Source organism: Rhinopithecus bieti, unplaced genomic scaffold (genome assembly GCF_001698545.2).
Source record: "Rhinopithecus bieti isolate Rb0 unplaced genomic scaffold, ASM169854v2 scaffold_618, whole genome shotgun sequence".
Taxonomy (NCBI): Eukaryota; Metazoa; Chordata; class Mammalia; order Primates; family Cercopithecidae; genus Rhinopithecus; species Rhinopithecus bieti.
This window is the reverse complement of record NW_016803195.1, coordinates 46,953-52,313: the sequence shown is the minus strand read 5'-3', so window position 1 is coordinate 52,313 and position 5,361 is coordinate 46,953. Positions and strand designations below refer to the sequence as shown.

At 35.4% G+C, this 5,361-nt stretch overlaps 1 protein-coding gene across 3 annotated transcripts in view; it reads right to left on the bottom strand.

The window, feature by feature from the left end:
* LOC108527348 (phosphorylase b kinase regulatory subunit beta) overlaps positions 1-419 on the bottom strand; it is a 115,319-nt gene extending 114,900 nt beyond the window's left edge. For all 3 annotated transcript variants that reach the window (XM_017868558.1, XM_017868550.1, XM_017868567.1), the window contains exon 1: positions 324-419. The gene's annotated coding sequence lies outside the window, so the exon portion shown is untranslated. The remainder of the gene's footprint in view (positions 1-323) is intronic.
* Positions 420-5,361: the final 4,942 nt, after the last annotated feature.

Here is a 5,361-nt window from a genome sequence, read left to right as displayed (position 1 = left end):
AAAAAAAAAAAAAAAAAAATGTATTTTTCTAATATACCATGGCAAAAAAATAATTCATCTTGGCCTAATGTTGCTACTCCCCCAAAAGAAAAGTCTATTTTTGTATTCTCCTGCAAGAGATTCAAAGGCTAAAGCAGCCCTGTCCACAACTCTCGTCCATTTCCTAAGACCTCCCCAGGCCAGAGGAGTAAGGGGCAATATCTATCATGTCTTCTTATTCCTTTCAGACGACCACTAACATTTTAGAGTACTTTATTGGAAATTAAGGTAAAACTACATAGAAATCATAAACAATAGTTCATGATCTTTATTCAATGTCTCACATGTGATCTTGATTCTCTGGGTAACAGCGAGCACAAAGTTTGCCTGTTGCGATTGTGAGCATCGAGATCCACAAATATAACTGACCAGGAACAGCCCTGGAAAGGGAAAAAGAAAAACATTTCCTGAATTAAGAAAAAAAGACTTGGAGAACATTTGGCATTTTGACTGTGAAAACTTCACAAAAATTCCTACATTGACTGCATTGAGTGTGGAGTTTCAGAAGATTTAAATTTTGTTTGTACTTTGAATATTTCTCAAATTTCCTGTAATAAACATTAACTTTATAATCATAAAATGTTATTTTTATGTTTTCCCTAGCTTTCCTTGACTTTCTTATAAATTCAAATGTACTGATTACAAGATAGCCACTATATTAGTGACATTTATTTTAATGAAAATACAATTAGTTTAGCTAACATGACAAAGAATGAGAATGCAGATTCATAAAATCTGAGTTATACATTCCTCATAAAGAATATTGACTATATGATCAAACTAAACAAATTTAGATATAATCTAGATGAATATAAAAGAATACTGTATTAAAATATGAAGATAGTAGAATCTCAAATAACAATAAAGCAACTAATCTGAACTAATATTCACTGCATCAGGCACTATGCTTTATGTGTCACCTGGATTGTCTCACTTCATATACTGAAAAGGACATTAAACCTTACTTTAACAGAGCAAAGTTTCAAAACCAAGTCTCTGACACAGAGGCCCATTCTCTAAACACTACATCATACAATTCCCCCATATATATACATATATATGTAAATATTTTATACAATTATCCCATATATATATATGCACACACACATATATATATATTTCAAGTAAGAAAAAAAAGCTTGAATAAAACAAATAGGTGTAACAAAATGTTAATCTATCTGCTAATCAGGTTAAAACTACTGCATTCCATATTCAACAGCTTTCCTGGGGAGTTAAATATTTGAAATCACATAGAACAGGATGGGAATAAGGAGAATACTCAGAAAAATACATGGGGAAAGGGAGAAGAGAATTATAAATTTCATGTTACTTTAATACTATTTTCTGAATCTCATCCCAATTCTCACCAGCTTCACAGATGCATTCACACTGAAACAAAAATATCTCCAACCAATCACCTAGACTGAAATTCAAAATCTAGCAGCACCAGACCCCATATCCAGATGTCAGATTCACTAGAGGCACTTGTTTCCTAGTAGCCCATGTTTTATGAGCTAATGAAAATTTCATTAGCTATTTCATTAGCTAATTTTCATTAGCTCATAAAATAGAATGATTTCTCATTCAGAATATCATTTTTAAATCTTTTTAAAATCTGACAAGTAAATAAATAAATGAACAGTGATTCGGTGAGGCTGTCTCTCAACCACCATATGAATGGTAAACTGTCCTTTCTATTACTCAGGAGTTCCAACCTCCCATCTCTACTGGTTCATGCAGCAGCTGCCACTGGCAAGGTATTGTGCACTCTGCTTTGAGGAAAACAAACAACACCAAATTTGACCTGTGCTCTTAAGGAGCTGACCCAGGTGACAGTCCTTAACAAGATTATTAAGAAAACAAAAAGGCAGCACATCGCAACACATGACTTACCTTCATCAAAGTTAGTAGTTTAAGGGGGAGAAGAAGATTATAAAACAAGTCCCCAGGGAAGTTGGGACACTTCATAGAGAAGGTGAGGACCATAGCTAGGCTCTGAATTTTGGTGAAATGGGAGCAAGTAGGGTAGTTAGAACAAAAGAGTAGAGAAATAAATGGATATAATATGTTAGGAGCCTATGAATACACAAAAAATAAGAGCTATAATTTATCTTTAGGCCAAGAATTAATAAAGTCAATTGAATACCAAACTATCGGCCTGGAATTAAATTTTCAAAAGATACAATCTAAGTGGGATAATTTATAAACAATGAAGTGAAATGGCAAATTTGGCAATTCTCTACGTTACTTGATTAATGTAAACAGTCAACTTCTACTTTCTGGCCACAAATAAGTGGCTTATTTGTCTAAATTCATCAAAGTATTTATTCAGCTCTCAATTTTTCTCTGCCAACCTAAGCAATATGCCCAAAGGGAAAAATAATCTCATAATGTTGCCATATTTTAACACCGAGATCAAAGGGTGATTAACTATATTGTTTGGCTGTCTTCTCACAAAAATATTCCATGCTTTAGGCATTACGGTCCAGATTTCCAGGAGGGTAAAATCACCCAAGGTCATGGGCAGCTATTCCCAATCCAGAAGCAAGTCTTTTTAAAAGTCGTCAAGGAGAACCCACAAATGGAATTAATTATCACCTACTTTAAATCATCAGACACATTAATTTAAGGCCTGGAAATTTCAAAGGGAGCTAGATGTCTGAACTGCTTTGAACACTTTACATAACATGAGCAATCTCTCTAGTCATTACCTTTTAGATTCTGGCCTCCGCTCATTTGTCAGTATCTTGATTTCCCCAATTAAGGACAGGAATATGAAAGGATGTTTTACATGTATATGTCATTTCAGAGTATCTGATTAACTTTGGATATTTTATTTTCATCTTCCATTTCCTGAAATCATTATAATTCTGCCATAATATCCTGACTCCACCTAAAGAGCTTATTTTAAGACCTACAGCTCAAACTTTACTCCCTAATCAAGTTTCTATAATTGTCTTAGTTCTAGTAAATGCACTGGAACTGGAAGATGATTCTGAAACCTGATCACTGTCATGGGGAGTTGAGTTCCAGTGGTGGGGAAGGGCTGCACTGCACTTCCCTTAATCCCATGACCAGAACAACCACTTTTGAGACAGTCTCTAAGGCGAAGGGTACCAACTGTAAACAAGACTTTGCTGATCTAACTGGTCTCAATTCAAAAGAAAACAATTTAAAGACTGTCTGATCTTTCTTTTCTTCATTAATCACTTCTCGGAGCCTGAGCTAAGGGACTTGCTGCCCTTATCTAGAATCAAAAAATAAAACAAGGTACAACTGGTCACTGGATCTACCTACCGTACATGATCTTCACATTCTTATTCTGGAACAAAACCATACCACAAAACTATGGTCAGGAGATTTTCTCCCCTAGTTCAGTTATGAGGCTGTCACTGAGCTCTGTAGCAGATCCTGGAGAAATGTATTCTTCCAGAAGGGGTATTTACTGATGGGAATTTCCCTTCTGCACCAAGGCTATGGTGGCAATAGATGTGTAAATAGCCAGCTTTTGCTTACTGACCCAACAGCTCTTTCCAGCAGCCCCACTCACAACCCAAGCTTCTTTGTCCTCACGCACATACTGTAAAAGGAATTCTCAAACTACAGAGAAAGATAAATTTGAACATTAATTTTCAGGGTCTCAAAAGAGCAGAGCTGAGACTCGAACCCAGGAATCACAAAACTGTTCCTTACTATGACTATGACATTTGATGAAAATAAATTCTGATAGACTAAAATATTATTGTTTAAATATTATCAGACATTATTTAAATAATATTTAAATATATTTGTCATGAAATTTATACAGAATATGTTTGAGATCATGACGAAATATGTGATTCCCATACTGAGGATTATATGTTTCTAAATGTAGCTCTGCCCCAAATTAGCCTTTATTGTAAACAAATCATTAAGGAAACTAGGCCATTTTATCACATTTTATTCTTAGTGTCCCAAAGAAAAATAAATTTGGAAAATAGTTTCAGAATGAAGATTTAAAGCATTTTTTTCCCCTTGAATAATAAGGAAAGTTATTATTGGAAAAAAAGGAGGAAGTATAGGAACGCATAATAACCACAACCAAAGCGAAAACTTTTCCACCCAACAACTGCCCATAAAATAAAATTAACATTTATTTTATCTCACATGCTGAAGCCAGGGGCAAAAGGCAAGCCTTTCACACTATTTGTGAAATGGATACCTCTTTCAGAAGCTCAATAATTATTAAGCAAAAAACAGCTTAAGAATTTTCAAAGAAAATGCACAGCTCCCAATTCTAAAAGTAGAAAGTGTCCAACAGCTGAAATTTCCCATACCAACAAGTTGATCTTCTATTAACAGATTCATTATGGAGTGGCATTGGTTTAATTCCTGGTTTTGCCCCTGTGTGGTGTGATCTAAGAAACACGACCTCAATCTTCTGATCATTCATTTTGAGAGAAGGGCTCTACCATCTCCAAAGATCTATGACGCTCGAGTTGCCACCAAGAGGGAATGTACTTTTTGAAAGTTCTAAATTAATTTAGTTAAAGACACACAATCAGGTCTTCCAAAACCTTATACCAATGGCCTTTAGAAATAACTGTGAATATCAGTATGATCTGAAATCCCCTAAGTCTTGAGGTGGTTTCTATGGATTTTCATTTGAATAAAGCATTTTTTTATGTCATTTCTTTTCCCAGCAACTGACTTTTAATTAGATCACAGCTCTTTTAAGTATATACAATGACATTATAAAATGATTAAACACTAAAAAGATCACATGCACTTTTAAATGTGCTACTGTTTAGCAGGCACATTATTAATTTAACTGCTGTAGAGGTGGGAATAGTAACATTTTCAAACTCATATTTCTGCAATTCTCCACATCAGAAAAAGAGATGGAATCTGTAAAACTAGGACAGTGACACTATCTTGTAAAAATGGAAGATGAAGGGACTTTACTGGCAACATGTGATATTCTTGTGGCTAAAAAAATAAGACATGGCCCGTCGTGGTGGCTCACGGCTGTAATCTGAGCACTTTGGGAGGCCAAGGCGGGTGGATCACCTGAGGTAAGGAGTTCAAGACCAGCCTGGCCAACATAGTGAAACCCCACCTCTACTAAAAATCCAAAAATTAGTGTGGTGACACACACCTGTATTCCCAGCTACTCGGGAGGCTGAGGCAGGAGAATCGCTTGAACTCAGGAGGTGGAGGTTGCAGTGAGCCGAGATCGTGCCACTACACTCCAGCCTGGGTGACAGAGCAAGAAGTTGTCTCAGAAAAAAAAAAAAAAGAAATAAGACATTATCTGTCCATATTTCTATCTGAAATAACCAA